The sequence below is a fragment of the Pleurodeles waltl genome, chromosome 1_2 (genome assembly GCF_031143425.1).
Source record: "Pleurodeles waltl isolate 20211129_DDA chromosome 1_2, aPleWal1.hap1.20221129, whole genome shotgun sequence".
In the NCBI taxonomy this organism is placed as follows: Eukaryota; Metazoa; Chordata; class Amphibia; order Caudata; family Salamandridae; genus Pleurodeles; species Pleurodeles waltl.
The window spans coordinates 265,982,051-266,000,167 of record NC_090437.1 but is presented as its reverse complement, the minus strand read 5'-3'; positions in this window follow the sequence as shown (position 1 = coordinate 266,000,167).

Here is an 18,117-nt window from a genome sequence, read left to right as displayed (position 1 = left end):
ACTAGACATTCGGGGGAGTCCACAGAGGTGTGACTTGTGTGGATTCCCCAAAGTTTTCTTACCCAGAATACCCTGCAAAGCTGAAATGTTGAGAAAAAACTCTATTTTTCTCGCATTTCTGTCACACAAACTACAGGAATATGCTGGGATCCACAACATTCCTACCACCCAGTGACTCCTCACCTGTCCTGATAAAAACACTACCCCACTTGAGTGCCTACACCTAGTGCCTGTGTCAGGAATGGATCACCCCAGGGTCAACAGCTGCCTCACGTAAGGACCAACATTGACCGTTGTGTGATCTATTCCTGTCGCAGGCACCAGGCCTAACCACACAAGTGAGGTATCATATTTATCGGGAGACTTGGGGGAACGCTGGGTGGAAGGAAATTTGTGGCTCCCCTCAGATTCCAGAACTTTCTGTCACCGAAATGTGTGGAAAACGTGGTATTTTAGCCACATTTTGAGGTTTGCAAAGGATTCTGGGTAACAGAACCTGGTCCGAGCCCCACAAGTCACCTCATCTTGGATTCCCCTGGGTTTCTAGTTTACAAAAATGTGCTGGTTTGCTAGGTTTCCCCAGGTGCCGGCTGAGCTAGAGGCCAAAATCCACAGGTAGGCACTGTTTTCTATGAAAAAATGTGATGTGTCCACGTTCTGTTTTGGGGCATTTCCTGTCGCGGGCGCTAGGCCTACCCACACAAGTGAGGTATCATTTTTATCGGGAGACTTAGGGGAACGCCGGGTGGAAGGAAATTTGTGGCTCCTCTCAGATTCCAGAACTTTCTGTCACCGAAATGTGAGGAAAACTTGTTTTTTTGGCCACTTTTTGAGGTTTGCAAAGGATTCTGGGTAACAGAACCTGGTCCGAGCCCCGCAAGTCACCCCTCCTTGGATTCCCCTAGGTCTCTAGTTTTCAGAAATGCACAGGTTTGGTAAGTTTCCCTATGTGCCGGCTGAGCTAGAGGCCAAAATCTACAGGTAGGCACTTCTCAAAAAACACCTCTGTTTTCTTCCAAAAATTTGGATGTGTCCACGTTGCGCTTTGGGGCGTTTCCTGTCGCGGGCGCTAGGCCTACCCACACAAGTGAGGTATCATTTTTATCGGGAGACTTGGGGGAACGCCGGGTGGAAGAAAATTTGTGGCTCCTCTCAGATTCCAGAACTTTCTGTCACCGAAATGTGAGGAAAACTTGTTTTTTTAGCCACTTTTTGAGGTTTGCAAAGGATTGTGGGTAACAGAACCTGGTCCGAGCCCCGCGAGTCACCCCTCCTTGTATTGCCCTAGGTCTATAGTTTTCAGAAATGCACAGGTTTGGTAGGTTTCCCTAGGTGCCGGCTGAGCTAGAGGCCAAAATCTACAGGTAGGCACTTCTCAAAAAACACCTCTGTTTTCTTCCAAAAATTTTGATGTGTCCACGTTGCGCTTTGGGGCGTTTCCTGTCGCGGGCGCTAGGCCTACCCACACAAGTGAGGTATCATTTTTATCGGGAGACTTGGGGGAACGCCGGGTGGAAGGAAATTTGTGGCTCCTCTCAGATTCCAGAACTTTCTGTCACCGAAATCTGAGGAAAACTTGTTTTTTTAGCCACTTTTTGAGGTTTGCAAAGGATTCTGGGTAACAGAACCTGGTCCGAGCCCCGCGAGTCACCCCTCCTTGTATTGCCCTAGGTCTCTAGTTTTCAGAAATGCACAGGTTTGGTAGGTTTACCTAGGTGCCGGCTGAGCTAGAGGCCAAAATCTACAGGTAGGCACTTCTCAAAAAACACCTCTGTTTTCTTCCAAAAATTTTGATGTGTCCACGTTGCGCTTTGGGGCGTTTCCTGTCGCGGGCGCTAGGCCTACCCACACAAGTGAGGTATCATTTTTATCGGGAGACTTGGGGGAACGCCGGGTGGAAGGAAATTTGTGGCTCCTCTCAGATTCCAGAACTTTCTGTCACCGAAATCTGAGGAAAACTTGTTTTTTTAGCCACTTTTTGAGGTTTGCAAAGGATTCTGGGTAACAGAACCTGGTCCGAGCCCCGCGAGTCACCCCTCCTTGGATTGCCCTAGGTCTCTAGTTTTCAGAAATGCACAGGTTTGGTAGGTTTCCCTAGGTGCCGGCTGAGCTAGAGGCCAAAATCTACAGGTAGGCACTTCTCAAAAAACACCTCTGTTTTCTTCCAAAAATTTTGATGTGTCCACGTTGCGCTTTGGGGCGTTTCCTGTCGCGGGCGCTAGGCCTACCCACACAAGTGAGGTATCATTTTTATCGGGAGACTTGGGGGAACGCCGGGTGGAAGGAAATTTGTGGCTCCTCTCAGATTCCAGAACTTTCTGTCACCGAAATCTGAGGAAAACTTGTTTTTTTAGCCACTTTTTGAGGTTTGCAAAGGATTCTGGGTAACAGAACCTGGTCCGAGCCCCGCGAGTCACCCCTCCTTGGATTGCCCTAGGTCTCTAGTTTTCAGAAATGCACAGGTTTGGTAGGTTTCCCTAGGTGCCGGCTGAGCTAGAGGCCAAAATCTACAGGTAGGTACTTCTCAAAAAACACCTCTGTTTTCTTCCAAAAATTTTGATGTGTCCACGTTGCGCTTTGGGGCGTTTCCTGTCGCGGGCGCTAGGCCTACCCACACAAGTGAGGTATCATTTTTATCGGGAGACTTGGGGGAACGCCGGGTGGAAGGAAATTTGTGGCTCCTCTCAGATTCCAGAACTTTCTGTCACCGAAATGTGAGGAAAACTTGTTTTTTTAGCCACTTTTTGAGGTTTGCAAAGGATTTTGGGTAACAGAACCTGGTCCGAGCCCCGCAAGTCACCCCTCCTTGGATTCCCCTAGGTCTCTAGTTTTCAGAAATGCACAGGTTTGGTAGGTTTCCCTATGTGCCGGCTGAGCTAGAGGCCAAAATCTACAGGTAGGCACTTTGGAAAAAACAGCTGTGTTTTCTATAAAAAAAATAGGATGTGTCCATGTTGTGTTTTGGGGCATTTCCTGTCGCGGGCACCAGGCCTACCCACACAAGTGAGGTATCATTTTTATCGGGAGACTTGGGGGAACACAGAATAGCAAAACAAGTGTTATTGCCCCTTATCTTTCTCTACATTTTTTCCTTCCAAATATAAGAGAGTGTGTAAAAAAGACGTCTATTTGAGAAATGCCCTGCAATTCACATGCTAGTATGGGCACCTCGGAATTCAGCGATGTGCAAATAACCACTGCTCCTCAAAACCTTATCTTGATCCCATTTTGGAAATGCAAAGGTTTTCTTGATACCTCTTTTTCACTCTTCATATTTCAGCAAATGAATTGCTGTATACCCAGTATAGAATGAAAACCAACTGCAGGGTGCAGCTTATTTATTGGCTCTGGGTACCTAGGGTTCTTGATGAACCTACAAGCCCTTTATATCCCCGCAACCAGAAGAGTCCAGCAGACAAAACGGTATATTGCTTTCAGAAATCTGACATCGCAGGAAAAAGTTACAGAGTAAAACATAAAGAAAAATGGCTGTTGTTTTCAGCTCAATTTCAATATTTTTTTATTTCAGCTGTTATTTTCTGTAGGAAAACCTTTTAGGATCTACACAAATGACCCCTTGCTGAATTCAGAATTTTGTCTAGTTTTCAGAAATGTTTAGCATTCCGGGATCCAGCATTGGTTTCACACCCATTCCTGTCACTAACTGGAAGGAGGCTGAAAGCACCAAATATAGTAGAAATGGGGTATGTCCCAGTAAAATGCCAAATTTGTGTTGAAAAATTCGGTTTTCTGAATCAAGTCTGCCCGTTCCTGAAAGGTGGGAAGATAGTGATTTCAGCACCAGAAACCCTTGGTTGATGGCATTTTCAGGGAAAAAACCACAAGCCTTCTTCGGCAGCCCTTTTTTCCCATTTTTTTGGAAAAAACAAAATTTTCACTGTATTTTGGCTATTTTCTTGGTCTCCTCCAGGGGAAACCACCAACTCTGGGTACCATTAGAATCCCTAGGATGTTGGAAAAAAAGGACGCAAATTTGGCGTGGTTAGCTTATGTGGACAAAAAGTTATGAAGCCCTAAGCACGAACTACCCCAAATAGCCAAAAAAGGGCTCAGCACTGGGGGGGGGAAAGGCCCAGCAGCTAAGGGGTTAACACAGACATTAACAATGTGAACCATTTTGTCTTTTGTGTAGTGGTAAGTTTAATGTTGAGCTTCATATCACACCAAAGATGCAACATGGGCAGCAGCAGCACAACCTTCCCCAGCACACAAAATAAGTAAAAGACAGGTCGCAGAAGCATGAAGGACATCACATTGTTCTCCCATACCTGCAATATATGTAAACTACATATAGTTAACACGTTGATGAAGCAGTCAGAGGAATTAAAGCCATCAGAAATACAGCTTGTATCATAAGGTGGAAAATCTGGGATGACCAGCTAAGGTGGATTATCTATAGAAGGAATTTATGCAAAATCCTCTGTATTTATTTCTAAAATTTTCTGTCTCCATTTACTTTATAAATTAGAGGCCATTTGTGCGTAGGATACTTTTTAAAGCATTTTCTTCTGTTTTGACTATGTGCTGATAAAGAGGAAGATATGGGCTTTATGTAATTTATTTAATGTTTTACCTGTGCAAACAGTAAAATACTGGTTGAGCCAACAAGAAGAGACAAACCTACTGGTGTAAAAGGGACATGCCCCAATTTTACCTTGGACCGTAGCTACCCTCACAATCACTCCAGAGGCCTTCACACTAACAAGACCTCCATCTGCAACCCCTGTAATACCTCCTTCTTCTCCAAGTGCCCACAAGAAAGAATAGCATCCAAAGAAAGACCCCACTGAGCCCATATGTCTCGACCCCATGAGCCCTGAATAGGAAGCCATGATGGAGATAATTCATACTCAACTAGTATTCTCTCAGGGCATGAATACATTAAGTAGTCAAGTGGTCCCTGCTGTTTTTATATCACCCAATGTGTTAGTTCAAATTATTTACCTTGTCGCACACGAGTGTATCCGTTTCCTCAAGGGTTGTCCTTTCCTGCCCATACAAGCTACCTATTAGTGTGTGAGGGAGTTATTCTTGTGGTGAAGTTAGAAACAAAGGATGGCAACTTCTCCAACTTAAGAATTTGATCTGGTTGGGCAAGTGGCTTCATGTATTATTTGGATATGTAACTATTCTATCTTATTTTATTTTGTTCTATTCTATTTATTTACAATATTTATGCTTTTATATTGGATTTGTTTAGGTTGGACTAGGGTTATTTAACTTTAAGTTGTTACACTTTCTTTAATGTAAATAGACGTTGCTCAGGACATTGCCAATGTGTTTTTATGATCTACTCATCCATTCTAAGTTTATATTTCCTACATGAACTCAAACACCATTTGCTTTAATATATTAAGTAATGAGCCCAAAATCAGAATTATTTAAAAAAAAATCTTATTCTAAAAAACAATATAGATATCACTAAAAATAACTAAATTATGGGTAGACTATATTTCAGGAATCTGTGAGTATGAATGTTTTTGTAAACAATTGTATGACATTATGAAAAATACCAGCCTATGCAGACTATGTAGCAAAATACATTCTATCATAATTCAACCAGTAGTTTACATAACTACAAATAAATGAAAGCATATGCAAGTGGATTTTTGTTGCAATTTGGTTCAAAGATGTGTGAATATTGTTAGAAAGTTAAGATAAAAATATATGAAGGAGTGAGTTAAGTGTTCTTTGTTTCCATTAGGGCTTAAGGCAATTCTGTCCATTTCCAGTGAAGGAGGAGGAGGATTTTTCCTTGTCTATGGTTTAGAAGAACTGGGCAACTTGAGATGGAAATTATGATTGTGAAGGTTGAGGTGGTGGATTTATGGATGATGCAGGTGAATTGTTGTCTGGGCTGCAGGCGGTAAAAGTGCATTGTTGTTAGAAGAATTGGCCAATTGGAGGTCAAGGTTATGATTGTAGAGGTTGAAGTGGTGGGTTTATGAGTGATGCAGGTGAATTGTTGTCTCGGTTGTGGGTGATGCAAGTGCACTGTTGTTAGTCAAGTCAAGTTCTTATTGTTTCAACCAAGCTGGTCATAACGAATAATTAGTTATACATTTTACAATTTAAAACATCATATTAGGAAAAATCATAAATAATTCATAAAATAACCTTGAATTAACAATAGGTCAATACGGTCAATAATCAATACAAATAGACAGTTACTTTTGGCCATTTAACCAAAATGTGTCTCAGCATTTAAAAAGCCATTAGTCTCAAGTCGAGCTAATACAACTCAGGTAATACAAGTTCAATAATGATGCAGAAATATTTATGCCTCACTCAGGGTGAAAGAAAGTATAAATAACCAACACTCTAAGGTGCAAAAATGTCATGGCTAAATCCACTGGGGGAGAGTGTAACTAAACGATACTCCAATGTGCTCCGAACCTGCAGTGCTAGTGTGCTTTCCTCAACTGATGATGGGCCAAGACCAGCTGTCACGATTGGGCATAAAGTTTCTAAAAATGTGCCCGCTCTCCAACCGAAGGCCCAAAGGCAGCCACAGAAATACAAGTTGGTAACCCTGCCTTGACGTTGGGAATACATCAAGTGCAAAATACTTTCAACAATCAATATCAGGTTAACAAATCACCCTGCATGTGTTGCCAATACATTTAGAAGGCCATGAAACTCATCCAAAAATGACCTGCTTGTGCTGCATGGCCATATACGACATAGGTCTATTTCTTCTGATCTTTTAAAAGATATTTTAAAAAATATGTCGCTTGCATAATGTTGGAGTCCTGCTACAATTGTTGAGGAAATATAACAAAGTTCAATGTTCAGTCACACAAAAACGACACATAGGCCTTTGCTGGGTGCCAGGCCAAGCTTGGAAAGGTTTGACGAGCATCATGACAGGAGCAGTTTTCCCATCCACAAATCTGTGAGCATTTAGGTGTCTGTGTGCAATGCGTGCAGTGTTTGATATACTTCTGTTCTTTGTTTTCATGCTACATAAATGTAGGATGAAACAACCATCACAATGCCTGTCATCAGATCGCATGCACAAAGCCTCATTGTTGTTAGAAGAACTGGGCAATTGGAGGTCGAGGATATGACTGTGGAGGTTGAGGTCGTGGGTTTATGGGTTTTGCAGGTGAATTTTTGTCTGGGTGTGGGTGGTGCAAGTGCATTGTTGGTAGCATTTGTGAGTTGTGTGAGGCAGCACCACCAACATATACTGCACTTTTTTCCAGCAGTGCCCGTTCCAGGAACTCTATCTAAATAACACGAACCTCTAAGATGAGGACAGGCTCGCAACAGGGTGCCAGCATATTGTTTTTTTCAGTGCTTCTTCAGACACTTTAGCTGCTGTTGCCCGCATGGATCTGGTAATATCTTTTTAACACACCCATTTGTTTATCCAAGGAGTGTTAATGTTAACCCATATGCAGTGACACACTTGCATCTGAAAGGCTCTGTCTGTGATCTCACTAACTGGGCTATTTACAGCTTGATTGCGAACAAGAAAAAGAAGAAAGAACGTGAACTACATTTTTTTGCGTTTTAGAAGTCTGATATTAGCCACTAAAACATTTACTCTGTGTCACTAGAATTATGCATTTCTGCTTCTTCAGCATTTCTGCATAATCATGGATTTTCCTCGTTTACCAGGTAATGCACCATCTCCTGCACAGGCTGAAGATTTAACAAAAAATTTGCTTCTACTCCAGCGGATCAAAAATGATTAAACCAACTTTGCAAAATGCAACAGGTCACCTTCATTGTGAAACTTACAGTTTTGCTTCTGAATGCTGCTATTCCGTACTTAAAAACAGATCCTGCAAAGTGCACTTGGCTAAAGCACTAGGATTGGCCAATGTTTTATGCATGACATTAAGCCACTTGTCAGCTTTGGTTTTAATTTTTTACAAAGTCATTTTAGCATTTTTTTTTATTCAACACATAAAACTAAAAGTACATTCTAATTACCTATTTTGCTGCACTCTTTCTTACAAGTCGCACACTAAAACAAGCATTCACAATGTGAACTGTTTCGTCTTTTTTGTAGTGCTGTTTACTATTGAGCTTAACATCTCAACAAAAGTACAATATGGGAAGGAGCAGTACAACCTTCCCTCACATACAAAATAAGTAAAAAACAGGTCACAAAATAAGGAAGGACATCACACTTTTCTCTCACAAATGCTGTACAGGCAGAATGCAGGTAATTAACGCACTAAAGGAGTGAGAGGACTTAAAAGACTGTTGGACTCTCTTTATTACCAGACATAAACATGCAAGTACATCAGTTCTGGAAAAGAGACAAACCTCTTTTGGGTTTAGCATACATTCATGTACTCATATAGGATGATGACCAATCATACACCTAGTCCCAGATTTACAACAAAGTGGAGCTGCGGGGTGCTGCGCCAAAAATAGCTGTGCTGCACTGTGCCACTTTTGAAATGCAGGAATGCACCTTAGTTACAGGAATACCTTTGCACCCCTGTGTTTCCCCTTGAACTGATGCTGATTTAAGCTGCCTTCACCAATGCAGTCATCCTTGCACCATAGTGCAACGATGACTGCATTGAAGGAATAGATTGTTCATGTGCAGGAAGATGTAGCTTCCTGTACATAAACAATCTAAAATTGTGATTTGGCACTTCTATGTGTGCTGCAAAATGCAGCACACATAGAAGTACCAAGGCATCATTTTGAAATGTTTGTTCATGTGCAGAAAGGGACACGTTCCTGCACATAAACAATCTACCTGGCCTTTTGCTCCTTTTATATGTGCTGCTGAATGCAGCACACATAGAAAGAGCAAAGAAACGAGGAGGAATAAAAGGATTCCTTCTCCATGCGCCATGCTAATGCCACCCTTAGGGTGGCATTAGTTTTTGGTGCTGCCTCAGATTTACGCCTTTCTTGTAAATCTGGGGTTGCGTCAAAAGCAATTGAATGACCACAATATTGCCATTTGCACTCTCCTCTGACACAGAAAACTTTGTCGGAAGGGGCAAATTTTACAAGAGTGCGTTTAGCCATGAAAAGTGACTTAACGTCTCCTTGTAAATACGGTGTAGTGAAAAGCACCACTGGAACGTCACTGAATGTGATGCTCTGGTGGTGCTAGGTCCTTGTAAAGCTTGCCTCTAGTGTGTTACGCTTCATCAATGGGTTCCTTATCTAGCACTGGAAAGCATTTAAGAGTACTAGTGTTCACTGGTTGTACAGTTTTGTAGTTATGAGTTCCCTAGTTTGAATGAGGTTATGTCCCTCAGGTCAATATTTATTTCCTCCTTTTGTTAAATGTAGACCTATATTAAAAATGTGTGGGGTGATCTAAAAATGTTTTTACTGGTGTCTTTGTACTACAAGAATCAAAACAGAAGGTTCAACCAGTGAATGCTACTTCTCTTTATCATCACCATATTTTGATGCTTGAATATTGCCTCTATGGGGTCAGGTCCCTTCATTAGGATTACAGGTGTTGGTATCCTACATGAAATATTGTGAAGCTCCCTGATTCATAGGGCTTGTTATGCAAGTGCATTCAGTATATCCTTTGTTTTTCCATGAGACTGCATTAGCAGTTAAAACAATCCTCCTTCATAGAACAGGCACATCTTTTACAGAAATGTATAAGCTTCCATTCATCAAAGGAAGCGTAAATCTAGAGCAACGGCAGTAAAAGTTTTATCCATCATAGCACACATTTATATTAGGCAGTAGCAGTGCCCACAGTAAGCAAACAGTGCAGTCTTTCAAACCCCACAGACAGATTCAGCAGGGCAGATTGGTACAAGCTTTCAGCGCCCACAGAATATGCACAGTTTAGGCATGTGTGACATGCAGATTACAGAGAGATCTCTCAAGCAGGTGCTTAGCTCACTGAGAGGAATAAATATATAGATGGATGGGTGCGTGAATATGCAAGTTCTGATACTATTTTCACTCAGGTGCTATTCCATATCAGCACCCTGCAGTCTTGCTGCTGTCACTTTCTTTAAATCCAATTGCTGCCATTCATATTCTCTCTGGTCAAACAGATCTTTCCTTCTCATAGTGTGTGAGCGGCTGGAGTGAGCAACCAGTCCCCAGTATGGCCCATTTACAGAAAAAATGGCAAAAGGCAAGAAAAACACCTCTCTGCTTTCCTTTTGTTCTCATCCCACCATTGCCTCTCCAACTCTATATTCCCCCTTTCTCTATCAGACAGTTTTTCATCTCACTCACTCTCTTTAGCCATCCTCCTCCTCTATCCATTCTCTTCTTCCCAAACATTTCCCTTTTGCTCTTCTTTTTTCTTCCGTCTGTATCATGTGCATCTCTTTGGCTTACAATTCTAGCTCTTCCAAGTCACTTCTCATTTTCTTTTTTCCACCTTCATTTTGAAGGTTTATATGCCTACTGCAAAGATCAAATCTATATTTTATGTATATAGCTGAGTAGGTTTGTAAAGCCTGCCATTACCTGCGCTATAATAGATATGAAATGGATGTGTGAGGGTGGCTATGGAGAGATGAAGGGCACTTTTGCTGGGCTGTAGTGAGGGAATCAGAGGAGGAGGTAATGGGAGTAGAAGCACCAATAATGATTGTTCGACTGGGCGCCAGAGGCGCTAAAGACTGTGACAATTGGTATGAGACAAGGTGAAGTAATAGTCTGTCTTTTTTTGAGTGTCTTGAGAGAACGTGATGAATGAGGGAAGAAGCAAAGGTAAGGTGACCTCTACTGTTGCGTATCACACACACGCCACTAGCAATTTTGTGACTGTTTACATAGGCTAGTGTTTTAGGGTGACAGTTTAACCAGGAGCAGAGATGGCATCTAATTGGATGACTCCTGCTCAAGCCCTCACTCGGATTATAGAGGACAGCTCTGACGTAGGATCAGAGACTGAGACAGCACATACTGAGACAGCATCTGAGGGATAGGACAATAACACAGACTCTAGGAGTGATTTTTCTGTCAGAGGAGTCCCATTCGAGAACCCCTCTTCCAGTGATTATGAGGGAGGTGATGAGGACAGTCCTGCTGTCCCTTCGCAAGGGCAGTCTGTGCAGCAGGACAATAGCAGGTCAGCCCAACCCACAGAGCAGGTTCATGTGGCGGCAAGCACAGAAAGAGTGCTCTCTTGGGAGCCCCCCAATTTAGTTCAGCCCCAAATTCTACCGCCCAAATCGTATTGTGGAGACATCAAAATTATCTCTCACAAAACAGCCTGGTTTTGTGAGGCAGGCACCTGCGCTTTTGTTCCTGGGTTCGTCGGCCATATAGGGAAACCTACCGACCTCAGACATTTCTGGAAACTGGACACCCGGGGGAGTCCACAGAAGTGTGACTTGTGTGGATTCGCCAAAGTTTTCTCACCCAGAATACCCTGCAAAGGTGAAATGTTGAATAAAATCTAAATTGTTTCTTGCATTTCTGTCACACAAACTACAGGAATATGCTTGGATCCACAAAATTCCTACCACTCAGGGTTTCCCCATCTGTCCTAATAGAAACGCTACCCCACTTTAGTGTCTGTACCTACTGCCTGCGTCAGGAATGGATCACCCCAGGGTCAACAGTTGCCCCATGTAAGGACCAACATTGACCGTTGTGTGATCTATTCATGACAGGGGCACTAGGCCTACCCACACAAGTGAGGTACCATTTTTATCAGGATACTTTGTGGAATGCTAAGTGGAAGGAAATGTGTGGGTTCTCTCAGATTCCAGAACTTTCTATCACCGAAATGTGAGGAAAAAGTGTTTTTTTCACATTTTGAAGTTTGCTTAGGATTCTGGGGAACAGAAGCTGTTGAGAGCCCCACAAATCACCCCATTCTGAATTTCCCTAGATGCCTAGTTTAAAAAAAAGTATGGATTTGCTAGGTTTCCCTAGGTGCTGGCTGAGCTACAGGCCAAAGACCACAGCTGGGTGCTTTACAAAAAACAGATTTGTTTTGTTTGGAAAAATGTGATGTGTCCATGTTGTGTTTTGGGGCATTTCCTGTCGCGGGCACTAGGCCTACCTACACAAGTGAGGTACCATTTTTATCGGGAGACTTGGGGAAATGCTGGGTTGAAGGAAGTTTGTGGCTCCTTAGGAAGTTTGTGGCTCCTTTCAGATTCCAGAACTTTGCAGCACTGAAATCTGAGGGAAAAGTGTTTTTTTTGCCACATTTTGATGTTTGCAAAGGATTCTGGGTAACAGAATCTAGTGAGAGCCCAACAAGTCACCCCATTCTGAATTTCCCTAGGTGTCTAGTTTCCAAATATGTTTAGGTTTGCTAGGTTTCCATAGGTGTCGGCTAAGCTAGAGGCCAAAATCCTCAGATAGGCACTTTGCAAAAAACATGTCTGTTTTCATTGGAAAAATGTGATGTGTCCACATTGAGTTTTGGGGCATTTCCTGTCGCAGGCACTAGGCCTACCCCCACAAGTGAGGTACCATTTTTATCAGAAGACTTGGAGGAATGCTGGGTGAAAAGAAGTTTACAGCTCCTCTCAGATTCCAGAATTTTGCAGATCGAAATCTGAGGGAAAAGTGTTTTTTTGGTTAAATTATGAGGTTTGCAAAGGATTCTGGGTAACCTGGTGAAAGCCCCACAAGTCACCCCATCCTGGATTCCCCTAGGTATCTAGTTTTCAAACATGTGCAGGTTTAGTAGGTTTCCCTAGGTTCCGGCGGAGCTAGAGGCCACAATCCACAGCTAGGCACTTTCCAAATAACACATCAGATATCAATGTAAAAATGTGATGCGTTCATGTTGCGTTTCCTGTTGTGGGCATCAGGCCTACCCATGCAAGTGAGGTACCATTTCTTATCAGGTGACTTAGGGGAACACTGGATAGCAGAACAATTGTTATCGCCCCTTGTCTTTCTCTACATTTTTTCCTTCTAAATGTAAGACAGTGTGTAAAAACAGACATCTATTTGAGAAATGCCCTGTAATTCACATGCTAGTATGGGCACCCCCGGAATTCAGAGATGTGCAAATAACCACTGCTTCTCAACACCTTATCTTGTGCCCATTTTGGAAATACAAAGGTTTCCTTTATACCTATTTTTCACTCCTTATATTCCACCAAATGAATTGCTGTACACGCGGTATACAATGAAAACCCATTCCAGGGTGCAGCTCCTTTTTATGGCACTGAGTACCTAGGGTTCTTGATGACCCTACAAGCCCGATATATCCCCACAACCAGGAGTCCATTAGATGTAACCGCATAATATTTTTGAAAATATGGCATCACATGAAAAAGTTACAGAGTAAAACGTGGAGAAAATGGCTGTTCTTTTACCTCAATTTCAATTTTTTTATTTTATTCAGCTGTTATTTTCTGTAGGAAAACCTTGTAGGATCTACACAAATGACCCATTGCTAAATTAGGAATTTTGTCTACTTTTCAGAAATGTTTAGCTGTCCCGGATCCAGCATTGGTTTTACACCCATTTCTGTCACTAACTGGAAAGAGGCTAAAAGCACAAAATATAGTAAAAATCGGGTATGTCCCAGGAAAATGCCAAACTTGTGTTGAAAAATGTGGTTTTCTACTTCAAGTCTGCCTGTTCCTGAAAGCTGGGGAGATGGTGATTTTAGCACTGTAATCCCTTTGTTGATGCCATTGTCAGGGAAAGAAATCACATGCTTTCTTCTGCAGCCCTTTTTTCCAATTTTTCTAAAAAAAAATAGCTGTATTCTGGCTAATTTCTTGGTCTTCTCCAGGGGAACCCACAAACTCTGGGTACCTTTAGAATCCCTAGGATGTTGGAAAAAAAGGACGCAAATTCGGTGTGGGTAGCTTAGGTTGACAAAAAATTATGAAGGCCTAAGTGTGAACTACCCCAAATAGCCAAAAAAGGGCTAAGCACGGGGTGGGGGGATCCCCAGCAGCTAAGGGGTTAATCTCGGCCACTGGTAATTACTCGGGCTGGATTTTTCCCATTGGAGCAGGATTAAAACTGATTTACCTATGGCTGTATCCAAACTGAGGTGGTATGGTTTTCGAAATAACAGTGGACTGGTATGCAACCCAGGTGATCTCCAATAGTTGAGATTAATTGAAGCACTCCATTCATCATTTTTTTGTATATGTAGGAAGTTGGTTTTTTTTGGTTGAGGGGGTTGAGAACCCATCTCAAGCAGAAGCCACAAACCCTGTCAGGGTGAACCACAAAAGTACCCAAATTATCCTGTGCTTAATTCTCAAGTAGCTTGGCACAAAAGCAGTCAGGCATAACTTAGAGGCAATGTGTAAAGTAATGATGCAGTACTGAAACTGTAATAAAGTGAAAATAGAACACAAGAAAAATTCTACACAAACTTAGAAAAGTAAAAAAAAGTTAATACATAACCTAACAACAGAACGACAAAAATCCAATCACTGGAACCTGAGTTATGAATTTTTCATTTTTTGTACAAAAATAGCACCTAAAAGATCAAAGGGCAAACCTCAGGCTTTTTGTTGCTTGACTCTGGGACAATTTTGAAAGTTATGGTCAACAGTGGTGAGGTGTGGTTCGGATACACAAGTTGGATTGGGCCCTGTCTTGGCTTACCTTTGGACTTGCAAGAAATTTTGAACGAAAATGTCTGAGAAGTAAGGTTCAGCAGGGCAAGGACGCTGGCAGGGTCTGAGAAGGGGGTGTCGCTGTTGGTGAGCCCCTGTATGAAGTCACAGTGAAGATTTCTGTTTTCAGACTGTAGGAAAGTACCATCTTGCCTGGCATGTTACCCCCATATTTCACTGTATATATGTTGTTTTAGTGTATGTGTCACTGGGACCCTGCCAGCCAGGGCCCCAGTGCTCATAAGTGTGCCCTGTATGTGTTCCCTGTGTGATGACTAACTGTCTCACTGAGGCTCTGCTAACCAGAACCTCAGTGGTTATACTCCCTCTGCTTTCCAAATTTGTCACTAACAGGCTAGTGACAACATTTACCAATTCACATTGGCATACTGGTACACCCATATAATTCCCTAGTATATGGTACTGAGGTACCCAGGGTATTGGGGTTCCAGGAGATCCCTATGGGCTTCAGCATTTCTTTTGCCACCCATAGGGAGCTCTCACAATTCTTACACAGGCCTGCCAGTGCAGCCTGAGTGAAATAACGTCCACGTTATTTCACAGCCATTTACCACTGCACTTAAGTAACTTATAAGTCACCTATATGTCTAACCTTCACCTGGTGAAGGTTGGGTGCAAAGTTACTTAGTGTGTGGGCACCCGGGCACTAGCCAAGGTGCCCCAACATCGTTCAGGCCAAATTCCCCAGACTTTCTGAGTGCGGGGACACCATTACACGCCTGCACTGTACATAGGTCACTACCTATGTACAGCGTCACAATGGTAACTCCGAACATGGCCATGTAACATGTCTAAGATCATGGAATTGTCACCCCAATGCCATTCTGGCATTGGGGAGACAATTCCATGATCCCCCGAGTCTCTAGCACAGACCCGGGTACTGCCAAACTGCCTTTCCCTGGGTTTCACTGCAGCTGCTGCCAACCCCTCAGACAGGTTTCTGCCCTCCAGGGGTCCAGCCAGGCTTGTCCCAGGAAGGCAGAACAAAGGACTTCCTCAGAGAGAGGGTGTTACACCCTCTTCCTTTGGAAAAAGGTGTCAGGGCTGAGGAGGAGTAGCCTCCCCCAGCCTCTGGAAATGCTTTGATGGGCACAGATGGTGCCCATCTCTGCATAAGCCAGTCTACACCGGTTCAGGGGTCACCCAGCCCTGCTCTGGCGCGAAACTGGACAAAGGAAAGGGGAGTGACCACTCCCCTGACCTGCACATCCCAGGGGAGGTGCCCAGAGCTCCTCCAGTGTGCTCCAGACCTCTGCCATCTTGGAAACAGAGGTGCTGCTGGCACACTGGACTGCTCTGAGTGGCCAGTGCCAGCAGGTGACATCAGAGACCCCTTCTGATAGGCTCTTACCTGTGTTGCTAGCCTATCCTCCTTCCTAGGTAGCTAAACCTCCTTTTCTGGCTATTTATGGTCTCTGCTTTGGGTAATTCTTTAGATAACGAATGCAAGAGCTCATCAGAGTTCCTCTGCATCTCTCTCTTCACCTTCTGCCAAGGAATCGACCGCTGACTTCTCAGGACGCCTGCAAAACCGCAACAAAGTAGCAAAGACGACTACTGCAACCTTCTATCGCTGATCCTGCCGCCTTCTCGACTGCTTTCCTGGTGGTGCATGCTGTGGGGGTAGTCTGCCTCCTCTCTGCACTAGAAGCTCCGAAGAAATCTCCTGTGGGACGACGGAATCCTCCCCCTGCAACCGCAGGCACCAAAAGAACTGCATCACCGGTCCTCTGGGTCCACTCTCAGCACAACGAGCGTGCCCCTGAAACTCAGCAACTCTGTCCAAGTGACTCCCACAGTCCAGTAACTCTTCAGTCCAAGTTTGGTGGAGGTAAGTCCTTGCCTCCCCACGCTAGACTGCATTGCTGGGTACCAAGTGATTTGCAGCTGCTCCGGCTCCTGGGCACTCTTCCAGGATTTCCTTTGTGCACAGCCAAGCCTGGGTCCCCGACACTCTAACCTGCAGTGCACAACCTCCTGAGTTGTCCTCTGGCGTCGTGGGATCTCCTTTTCTGACTTCGGGTGAGCTCCGGTTCACTCTTCTTTGTAGTGCCTGTTCCGGCACTTCTGTGGATGCTGCCTGCTTCTGTGAGGGCTTCCTATCTTGCTGGGCACCCCCTCTGTCTCCTCACACAATTGGCAACATCCTGGTCCCTCCTGGGCCAGAGCAGCATCCAAAAACCCTAACCGCGACCGTTGCAGCTAGCAAGGCTTGTTTGTGGTCTTTCTGCGTGGGAACACCTCTGCAAGCTTCTTCATGACGTGGGACATCCATCCTCCAAAGGGGAAGTTCCTAGTCCTCTTCGTTCTTGCAGAATCTACAGCTTCTACCATCCGGTGGCAGCTTCTTTGCATCCTCAGCTGGCATTTCCTGGGCATCTGCCCAATCTCGACTTTTTCGCAACTCTTGGACTTGGTCCCTTTGTTCCACAGGTACTCTCGTCCGGAAATCCACCTTTGTTGCATTGCTGGTGTTGGTCTTCCTTGCAGAATTCCCCTATCACGACTTCTGTGCTCTCTGGGGAATTTAGGTGCACTTTACACCTACTTTTCAGGGTCTTGGGGTGGGCTATTTTTCTAACCCTCACTGTTTTCTTACAGTCCCAGCGACCCTCTACAAGCTCACATAGGTTTGGGGTCCATTCGTGGTTCGCATTCCACTTTTGGAGTATATGGTTTGTGTTGCCCCTATACCTATGTGCTCTCATTGCAATCTATTGTGACTATACATTGCTTGCTTTACTTCCTTTTGCTATTACTGCATATTTTTGGTATTGTGTACATAGATCTTGTGTATATTTGCTATCCTCATACTGAGGGTACTCAATGAGATACTTTTGGCATATTGTCATAAAAATAAAGTACCTTTATTTTTAGTATATCTGTGTATTGTGTTTTCTTATGATATTGTGCATATGACACCAGTGGTATAGTAGGAGCTTTGCATGTCTCCTAGTTCAGGCTAAGCTGCTAGAAACACCTCTTCTACACTAATAAGGGATAACTGGACCTGGTACAGAGTGTAAGTACCCCTTGGTACCCACTACAAGACAGGCCAGCCTCCTACACAGACCTAGCGCCTGATTTTGATCTTGGCAAATGGAATACTCCATCACCAACTTGATGAATATTCCGTCCACCATATAATGATTTCCATAGAATAAAATGTGATCATAATATGGCGGATTGGATATCCGTCACATTTGTCATGGAGTATCCCCCTCTGCCAAGATCTAAATCAGGCCCATAGTCTAATGTTTGGAAGTTGAACACTGCCAGAGGGATGAGGCTGCAGGCTGCATCCGATGAGGGCTTTAGGAGGTCAGATACACTTCTCAAAAAGGTCTGCCAAACAGGATTTTCTCCTGTGTAGAAGAATGCAGTGGGAGCTATTGTGAGGTCAGGTCGACCGGTGATGCACCTTTGGTGGATCGGAGAGCAGGTAGTTTCTGCCTCCTGTCAGTTCTTAGTACACTTTTTGTTGGAAAACTATTTTAAGTCCTAGATTTTGCATCTAAGCTACTTTGGCACCTTTAGTACCACTTCC